Consider the following 10,827-nt stretch of genomic DNA (forward strand, 5'->3'; position numbering starts at 1 on the left):
GCAAAACTATAAATATTCACTAGTTGGTCACTTTCTGCACTGACAATACCCTTAGGGCGTCTGTCCTTTTTCGAACGAGACCGACCCACCTGCCCCCGTGCCCCATGTCGCGCACCCCCATGCCTCACGCATCGCGCCTCCCGCTGTAGTCGCGATCCATCTGCCTATCGACCGTGGACGACCTCAAGGCCCGCACCGGTGTCGAGCTCCGTGTCAACAAGCCTCTATTGGGGCAGCAAGTAGATGAGCATATGTTGCAGCTGTATATTTCATGTGTTTCAGGTGTATGTTGCATATGTTTCGTCTGGATGTTGCAAAAGTAGATCTGGTGTTGCAATAGTTGTACACATATGTTACAAATGTATGTTTCAAATGTTTTAGCTGTTTCAAATGTATGTAGCAACTATTTTATATGGATGTTGCATATGTTGCAAGGGCTATACACGTATGTTGCAAGTGTATGTTTTAGCTGTTTCAAACGTATGTTGCAAGTGTTTTATCTGGATGTTGCATATGTTGTAGTGGTCATACACATATATTGCAGGCGTGTATTAAACATGTTTCACAGCGCGCAGTGACAACAGTAGCAGCATCATGCAGGCAGGTGTGGTAGCAGCAGCGCATGGCCAGACGCAACAACAGCGTGTGGGAAGGAAGGCAGGAGCTACATGCATACGCGTGGGCGGGCAATGTGTCCGGACATCCGAGCGCTAGTCTTTTCCTTAGTAATAGGCAGGGCGGATCTACAGGGGGGCTGGGGGGCTCCAACCCTCTACAGCTGGGGGGGTGAGGAAGAAGAAGAGGTGGAGGAAAGAAGAAAAATAGAGAGAGAGGAAAAAGAAAAGACCAGTCCCCTTCAATTCTATTCTACATCCGCCACTGGTAATAGGGTTAGTTATAGGACTAAAGAAGTAGCCATAAAACTAGACACTGAGCTTGCTCGGTTGGCTGAGGAGACTAGACGCCCGTTTGATTTGTCAGCGTTATGGAAAAAAGCTTTTGGAACGATGTGTTCCCAAAACAGCCAAAAAAAAAACAACCATGACACTAAACAAGAAGATTTGAGCTCCTCGACTCGATTACCTTTCCCCTCCGGCCTGTTTGAACGGCAGCCTGGTACGGATCAGAAATTCGGAGCCCGAAAGCGCTGCACTGGCCACGGCCCACACACGCCACCACGGTCCACGGGCCCGTACAAGCAGCACAGCGCGGTCCTGCCTGCCACACGCCCAAAGCGCCCGCGAACGGTAAAGGACGTGGCGGGGTCCACAGCCAGCGTCCCGGCGCGGGGCGCCCACCGAACAGCGTCCCACGGGACGGCCGGGCCCACGCCTCCCGCGCGCGGACGAATAAAGCGGATTGGACTCCGTGCTGGGGTCCGGTCCCGATCCCGACCCAGCGACGCAGCCGCTGCTCGCCTGCTCCTGATAAGAACTCATCAGAAATAAAATAAAATAAATTAAAATCCGCCGGAAGAAAAAAAAAAAAACCCCAAAATTCTCCCCGTCTCTCTCGCTCGCTCTCTGTGTGTCTGTGGGAGGGCGACGCAGGCAGGGCGACGCGACTCCCACTTCGTTTCGTTCTCAGGCGGCCCCGGCTGCTGCTCGCCGCCCAGCTCCTGGTACGCTCGAGGGCCGAAAAAACCCTCGTCTCCCTCCCGCCTCGCCTGCTCGAGACTGTTCGTGCTTCTGCTCCGGGTCGGGGTTGCTGTCGTCGTCGAGCTGGGTGCACCGCGTGTGAGCGGGCAGAGGAAGCTCAGCTTGGGGTTTCTAGGGTTTTTGTGACGAGCGCATGGGAGCCGTCTCTCCTCTGCTCGGGTAGAGTACAGCTGCCAGGCGTGGTTCTCTGAGTTCAGGGGAGGGCTTCTGGGCTGCGGTACAGCTGGGTGCCGCCCAAATCCGGCAATTTTCGGCCCGAATTGCTTAGGGTTTGGATGCGGAAGCCGGGGTCCTTGGCATCGTGCTGCTGCGGTTCCTTGGTCCGTGTCCTGTGATTGTGTGGTTCCGTGTGCAATTGCCTGCTGGCTTCGCTGAAATTTGGGGTTCCTGCAACGAATTGGGCTTACCCTGTCAGTTAGCCCTTTCGGTGATGCGTGCAATTTGATTTCTTCCGCCGTAGTTTTCATGTGAGCCTAGGCTTTTTAGCATTCCTTTTATTCTAGCTAGGACCATGATGTGGTGCTTTTATTCCTCCATTTTGCCTTCTTGCTTTGTATTTGAAAGGAATTGTACCGCAGAGTTTAGATCTTCGGAACAATACCGACATAGCAAGCGCCGCAGCATGCCACTGTTTCCTTCCTTTTGTCAGATTTGTATTCCCCAGCGGGTCCTGTACCTCATGTTTCCTCACTAGGGTTACCATCTTAACACAGTTATTAGAGAAATAAGGGTCGGCTTGGTTGCCCTGAGGCCGACCCAGCGCCTGCGATGGAGGAGAAGGCTGTCGCAAATGTAGCAACCGCTGCTGATGTTGCTGCTCCTGATACTGATAACAAGGATAATGCCAAGGAAGAGGCTAGCGAGAGCAAGGAGGCAGTAGCGAGTCAGGATGCTGAAGAGCAGAACAAAGGCTCAGAAAATGGTGCTGAGGGCGAGTCAGGTGGAGATGTCAAGATGGCAGAGGCTGAGACCGCAGAGGAAGGCGATGGTGATGCTGGTGTGGTCAAAGCAGGTGGATTCTGGAGATGTCGAAACGGATGCAGATACAAAGGAAGATGCCAATGCCAAGACAGGGGAAGGTGAGGATGTCAAGATGACTGAGGCTGACGCAGGAAGTACAGAGGTCAAAGATAAAGAAGAGAAGGAAGATGAAGTGGAGAACACAAATGCGGATAAGCAGGATGAATCGAAGGAGCAAGAGGAAGGTGTTTCGGCTGAGCAAGAGGAAACAAAGGAAAAGAAACGGATGCCGATGAGAAGCAAGAAGAAGAGGAAGCAGAAGAAAAGGGTTCTGCTGATAAGAAAGATGAAGATGAAGCTGAAGGTGAAGGTGACAAGAAGATGGAAGAGAATAAGGAGGAGACTCCGAAGAACAAGAAAGCAAGGAGTGCCAGGGATAGAAGCCAGGGAAAGGATAAGAAACAGGATGGATCCAAATCCAGGGAAGCAAAAAGTTTGCTGAACACCCCAAGCCCATATGGTACAGATCGCCCTCAACGTGAGAGGAAAACAGTGGAGAGGTTGGTTGAGGTGATTGAGAAAGAGCCAAACAGGAATTTCGTGGTTGAGAAGGTTTGTTGCTTGCATTTCGTTTTGTTCCATTTTTTCATTTCGGCATGTAATAGTGTGTCTGACATTCTTTTTTATCACAGGGACGAGGGACTCCTCTGAAGGATATACCGAGTGGTATGTGCCTCTTTTCATTCTGTTTACTGTGTGCTTCTCTCTGTGTCTCTGAGGCAGCATAGTCGCTCTCTTCTGTCTTAAACCTTAACGATGACCAATGTTTTCAGGTCGTCCGATTAATCGTGATTAGTCGTCCTGGTCGGTCCCTGGTATTCGATTAGGAGGACCGACTCGATTAGCTCGACCAGAAAGCTGGTCGTCCGATTAGTTGACGACTAATCGCGACTAGGACAGGGACGACTAGTTGGGTTACTCTGTTTTTGGGCCTGTTTAACTGGGCGGACATGTGGGACTATTGAATGTCAATGTTTGTGACTTTGTGTTGAACACTTTAGCTTATCTGTACTGAACTAATTTGGTTATGTAATATGCTGGCTGTGTGGCTGCTATGGTCTGCTAAATGTTAGTTATTTTGCTACTGCAGCAGTGCTGCTGTTCAGGTGCGTCAAGATCAAGACTGCATTAGTGTCACCAGCTAAACACTAATGCAGTCTTGATGCTTGCTTTATTGTGTATACTATATATATGTCCTAATATACATGGACGGCTAGATGGACGACCAGGGTCGACTAATCGGCCTGGTCGACGACTAATCGCGATTAGTCTCCTGGTCGGTCCCATGGCGACCAGGTTCGACCAGACGACCTGAAAACATTGACGATGACAAAGAGATTCTGTTGTGTTATACACGTGATTTGTTATGTTTTACTGGTTCTTGAGTTCTTGATTGAAACTGTTCTGAAATTTGAAACTGATGGTTTCTAGGTTTGAGTGGAACTCTTTAATTGTGTGCCGTGCATTTTCCATCTTCTGTTTTGATTATGCACCATGAAAAAAAAACAGAACCTTGCTATCTAACTGGAGAGAAGAAACCTTGTGATCGTCAGTCGCTTCAGGAAACTTTTTGCTTGTTTCTCTTTTATGATGTGCCTGCATTTAAACTTATTTGCTATTGTAATTTATATTCACTAAGGGCTTCTGTTAATAGAACCAGTTTCTTATCATCTTCATCTCGTATGATTCTTTATTTTGAATGACTAAATAGATACCTGTACTTGCCTTTTTTTTTCCTCGAACAACGCAGGAGAGCTGTGTGTCATTTCATTAAGAAGAAAAAGTACATAGAGGAGTGGGCGTTAATCCCTCCCAGCACATACAACCCCGACCAACTTGTACCTATCTTGAATAAGTTCTATGAACAAAGTAGGTGGTGTTTATGTGGTAGACTATTGTTAGCTTTTAAATTAAAATGGCAGCTATAAGGCAAAAAAAAACATGATAGATCCGAGCAGAACCCAATAGCAAGATATGCAGAATCTAAAAAAGAGAGTATGCTGGGGAACTGTATTACTGTATATCTTCTGTTTTAGGGGCACGAGGACTAGAACCCTACCTCAACCACAAGATGCTCCGCTATAAGCCATATAGGTGCTCCATATTTGGAGCAGCACAGAACCATCGGTGAAGCTCTAACGTAGGTGCTATATGCCTATGTTAGTAGCTTATCTTTTTTTGTTCTCTGGTGTCTGCTCTAATTGTGTGTCTACCAGTAGCAAGACGAGGCTAAAAATTTTATGATCCTATTAGTTTAGGCAAATCACTTAGCAACTTCGGTGTTTTTTTCATCACTCATCAGCTTAGATGAGCAATAGATTCCTTTCAGTCTTTTCTGATCGTTTCTGTTGAAATTTAAGTGGAAAGCAACAATTCAGACTATAGTTTGTACAGTATCACATGGCTGATATCATTGCATCTTGCTAGGTGGAATATTTCATTATTTTGAGTAGATGGAAGTGGTATGCAATAAGTAATATTCAGTCCTTTCTTCTCTGTTGATGTTGGTACATCCATTTTCCACTTTATATACTTTCCTTGTTCCCTGTTTTATGAATAATTTACCTTCTAGTCTTTTCTTTATGATGATTTGCTGTGATGACTACAAGCCAGTTGGCTACTTTGATTTCACTTGTAATCTCTCTTTATGCATTGCTTCTTATATTTGCAATGTGTTCTTCATTAGGACAAAGATTTGTCATTCTCTGTTTTTAGGGTTTCCACCTAATGCTTAAGTTTGTGAAATTTCGAGTCGCAAAAAAAAAAGTTTGTGAAATTTCTTTAATCTTATAATGTTCTCTTTCACTGATTTGCCTTTTTCTTTTGAAACTTGTGAACAGTGGCACACAGAATATCAAGGAAGACACCTTCTGATCTTAAATTTCTTCACAGTATTCTTTTTGGGAGGAAAGGCAAGGTAAATCTTCGACATATACACATATAGACTCCTTTGTAACTACCTTGATGCAAATTCATCTATCATCCAAGCGCTTTGTTGTATCAAGTACAACTACATGTAAAATATGCAAGGAAACTACCGCACTTTATTTCTTAATAAGTGCTAGTCCCTCCAATATGTCTAAGCAGAGGAAGCACATTTAAGACTTTTCATGAAGTGAAAGAAGCACAATTAAGAATGAACATGCGTAATTTGGCACCATGGATTGTGTAATTGTGTTATCCTTTTGCATATACTGTTCTGGAACCAAATACATAAAGAAATAAAAAAATCCAAAACAAATAATGCAACGCCCTAAGTGATTGGTATTCTGTGTAAAGTTCCAAATGCTTGTCAAAGTGAATTTTGCTCAGTGTGTACAGATATTAGCTGATTGCATGTCAAGATTGTATATAAAGTAGCAAGAGTAAGGTTTGGCTAGTTTCATGGTCACTTGTTTTTTTTTTATTTTGTACAATTGTCTGCTCTACTTTATATACTTTTAGCCCCAGCTATTTAAAAGATGGCTAGTTGTCGCTTGGATTCTCAAGTGAAGTATGCTTTTGTATTCTTGCATTTGATTCCTTAACAAATCCTAAAGTGTGACATTACTCTTGAATGATATTAACGCTAAGTTCTATCTCTTATGTTATGTTTCAGGCTGTCGATTTTAAAGGACATATACTCCAGTTCTCTGGATTTGTTTGGCATGAGAGTGATGTAAGTTTCTTCTCTCAAAAGCTTAATTGACTAGTCTGCTCTAGCTTATTCAAATTGATTAATTTAGGCAGTTTGTGTTTGTAGGAAAAGCAGAGAGCCAAGGCAAAGAGAAGCTTGACAAGTGTGTAAAAGACATGCTATTGGACCTCTGTTGGACCCTTGGTATTCCAACTCCAAAAGCAAACATTAGAAAGGTTTTCTTTTCCTGCCTTGTTCTTGGAATTATATTTTGGTTAATTCAGTACATGACATTCTAATATAGTTTGGTTAACTCATATAGGAGGATGTTGTGTCAAAGCTGTTGGACTTCATTGCTGAACCTCACTCTCCAGCTGATTCTGGGCGCTCTGATGACCAGGTTACAACACGTATTCGTACATTGTGATTCTATTTTATTATCAGCTAGATGTTGCTGATGTTTTGTGGTTGGAATCAGAATTAACTTACAAGATTATTCTCTCTGCGTGCTTTATCCTTTTCCACTGGCCAGGGATCAAATTCTAAAAAACGCAAGAGAGGAGGTGAAAGTGCAAGTAAGACTCCTGACAGCACACCTAGTAGGTCAAGGAAGGTACAGTGCCAAAATTGTCTTACATGGTGTGTTGAATATAAGTATACAACTGAAAGCTCTGAACATGACTTAAAGCTATGATTTAGCCTTCCTTAGTGGCTATTTGACCCTAAGCTCAAATGAAGCTTTTCTTCTTGCCTATGTCTATTGTGTACTTCCATTGATTATTTTAACACAGTCATGGTCGGTTGGTCATCCTGCTTTTTATCTTTGTATTACCAACATTTTCACTGCCTATTCTTGCTGCAGAAATTTGTCGATGACAGCACTTCTAGTAAAAGGCAGAAGAAAGCGCTCCAGTATGATACTAATGAGGATGAGGATGAATCCATGAAGTCTGACAGTGAGGAAAACAGAGATGAAGATTCAGATGAAGCTGCTGACAAACAGGAAGGTGACTATGGATCTGGGAAAGAAAAGTCAGGGAAGAAGTTACCAAAGGTAAAAGAATCTTCAGGGAAAAAGAAGGCAGACACAGGGAGTGGCCACAAATCAGGTCCTCCAAAGAAAATTATCGAAAGTCCGGTAAAAAAAGTATCATCCAAGATTCATGAGGAAAAAGAAAGCCCCAATGATAGTGCAAAGGTTTTTTCTAGGAAGAAGAAACCCACAGCAGAAAAGGAGATCAAAGGAAAAAAGTCATCAGGTAAAGTAGTGACCCTAATAAGTATCCCAAAATGCCCCCTTTTTGTCGGTGTTTGGAAATTTCCAGTTCAGTTCATATTTACCCCACTGTGGTTCATCATTTCTAGAAATCATCCTTGTCTCTTATTCTGGTGGATATTTTTGCTAATCTTTTTTTTTTAGTTGTAGTTGTAGACCATCATGAGGTAATTGCATTGCGCTACATATGATTATTGTTCTGCTTGTGTCATGGCCACAGAAATATCTCACTTTAATATAAAAATCAACAAGGCATAGGTACTTTTCTGTAAGAAAAGGCATAGGTAATTTATTAGTTTGCCCTAAAAGTGGAGATATTGTATTTTATCTAGGCAAAAAGGTGACAAAGGGTAAAGGAGAATCAGCTGAAGCAGTTCTTCCCAGCAAGGACGATCTGAGGAAGACCATTACTGAAACCCTCAAGAAAGTTGACTTCAACACGGTTAGTTACAACTTTCAATGTAGCGTACAGAAAATGGTGTCACTATTGACTATTTGCAATTAACCATCAATTTGCCAAGTGTTAAACGTATCTAGAATGGTGATAGTACAATGGCACATTAGTTGCTTTCAAGAGTGTTTTTATAGTGCCATATTTTCGTCATCTATTATGGACACCTGTGTGTTGATATTCAAGATTTGAAGTTTGGCTACAAAATGTGAAAATGTGAACAGATGTTTGGAAACATGGGTAATTGATGACAGAAATCATACTTATGTGTCTATGATTATTGTAGCATAGTCAATTATTTTGGAATTCCACAAGTATTTTCTCAGTTGTACTAGTTGTCAATTGTCATGGTTTTTTACCAACTTTCTGTCATTTGTTTTTAATTTCTTGTCAAAGTTTCTTATAGTAACCTGACCTCTTCTTGAATCTGATTTTGCAGGCAACTTTCAGTGACATTCTTAAGAAGCTCGGTAAGATTTTCAGACATGTTTTACTGATTTTCAGTTGTTGATACTAGATGCACTAACAAACTTCGTCTTTTAGACAATCACTATAAAATGGATCTGACTCCAAAGAAAGAAGCCATCAAAGTTATGATCCAAGATGAGTTAACCAAGTTATCAGAGGAGGATGAAGAAGGAGAGGGAGATGGAGACGGAGACAAGCAGCAGCAGCCTCAGGCGAAGGAGATCGAGGCATGATGATTCGCGGAACCCCATAGCTGTAGTAGCCGCTGCTAATTATCCTGTACTTAATGCTTATGCAGTCGCCTGTACAGGCATCCTTTGTTGATTATTATCGCCACCAGCTCGAGAACCTCACCCCCTGATTGTGTATGTTAAGATATGAGACATGATGTGTAGGCAGCCTCCACACCTTTTAGCTGACTGATCGGAGAGTTACTCCTAGGCAACTTGTGTTTTCTAGATTTGCAAAATGGTGTCCGAAACTCTGCATTTGCTGCGGCAGAGCGTGTACTTAATTGTTCGTGATAGGTCTGAATAACACATGGATGGATGGTATCAGGCTGTAGTTGTGTTGCTGTGAGCTTTTACTTGATCCGTTTCTTCTGTGGACTGTGGATCTAGAGGCCATTTGTGCTTGGAATTGTGCGTGGGCCTGTGGGACGGGTGGTTCAATCTTGAATGGTTGTGTTTTGTTGGTAGCCTTGCTCAGTTGCTCTCATGTCGTCCTGCCTGGGTTATCTTGGTAGCTCCTCCTGTTCCTGCTGCTGTACTGTACCCGAGCGGGAACTGGGTCGGGTTGCAGTACTCGCGGGCGTACTGCAGTTACTACAGCGACCGCAACTTTGGCTGTTGCGCCATCCTGGACGTCCAAAATCAATCCAAATCCAAAAGGGCCGAAGCAAGGCACGCACACCTCGCCCAACTTTTATTTGCGACTGAATTTTCCCATTGGTGGGCGATATATAGATAGGCCTGATGATAAAAAAAAAATAGCCCCGAAATTAGGCCGACAAGATTTAAGGAACGGGCCCTAAAAGGGCCGGGTTGAATATGTTTATATACGAGCTAAAAATGTTCGATGGCTGACCAGGTGCAGCACAGCGTCTCGGGCCACAGTCCAGCACACCACACTTGGGCTGTGAATGAGCAAAAGATGGTCGCTGGATTCCGGTGCCTTCTCCCAGATTATAAATAAAAAAAAGATAACAGCTGAGCCAAACGAAGAAACTGAGCCGTAAGCACCCATTAAGCCAATTGTCAGACCAAAATAAGAACTTCCTTCGCCCGTCTCCTATCTCGATGATGTTGTATGGTAATTAGCCGGTTGTTCTGCTACTCGTCGTGAATACAAAAGCTCTTTGATCTTAAGTACGTAGGCTATTCCGACTATTAAGCTGCATGCGCGCGGCGGAGAGAGGATCGGAGTATATATGGATCATTAATAATTCTAGCTAAGCAGCTAACCATATTCGCTTGATCGTATCAGCCATGATACAGTGTTTTTCTCTCACAACAAAACAATATCAGTCGACTTATAAGCCACAGAAACAATGAAGCAAACAGGGTGTACCCCCCCCCCCCCCCCCCCCCCCCCACATAGTAAATTTTGTTTAGTACCTATATAAATATTTGAATTTACAGCATTAAAATGTCAATTTTCACCTATTTTTATTAAAATGTTATGATTTTGGTTATAAATAGTGTCAAAATATTTAAAAAGTTATTGAAACATATAATTATGTATATTTTATCACACTAAAAAATACGATCATATTTGTTCACCCTTTTAATCAAAATCGCCGGTTCCACCTTCCAAGCCTCGACCCTCGCACGGCACGAACCGACCCCATGTTTGGGGCGTGGGCAGCGTACGCCCGAATCAGGGCATGGTCCTCGGCCTCGATCCACGTGTCGACCGTGGATGATCGATCGATCGTACGTGATGACGACAGCCGTCGTCCAAGGAACTGCCCTGCAGCAGATGATGTTGATCCAAATTATTAACGGTGCTTTAATTATTATAGTTGATCAATGCTTATTAATTATATTAGCTACTAGGTGATGATATATGCGGACCGAAATTTTTTTTGCAGGTACTCTTCAGATGAACCCATCGGCTGCGGCAATGGGCAAGACTGCAGCGGCGTGATGATCTACGGGACCAGCTGACATCTGCTGGGCGGCTTTTGGAGACATCAGCTTTGCATTTCTTTAGTTCCAATGGGTGGTTCTCAAATAGATTTATCGGTCCTTCTTAGTCAAGACTTTACTTCACGCTTTGTGTTTCCAAAGTCTGGCTGTAAGCTTATGAACTATGTAAGTTGTGTGCTCACCATTGG

The 10,827-nt window shown here is 43.5% G+C and overlaps 1 pseudogene; it reads left to right on the forward strand.

The window, feature by feature from the left end:
- The first annotated feature begins 1,477 nt into the window (after window positions 1–1,477).
- Window positions 1,478–9,049, forward strand: LOC136535882 (DEK domain-containing chromatin-associated protein 4-like; annotated as a pseudogene).
- The last annotated feature ends 1,778 nt before the right edge of the window (window positions 9,050–10,827 follow it).

The sequence above is a fragment of the Miscanthus floridulus genome, chromosome 1, assembly GCF_019320115.1.
Source record: "Miscanthus floridulus cultivar M001 chromosome 1, ASM1932011v1, whole genome shotgun sequence".
In the NCBI taxonomy this organism is placed as follows: Eukaryota; Viridiplantae; Streptophyta; class Magnoliopsida; order Poales; family Poaceae; genus Miscanthus; species Miscanthus floridulus.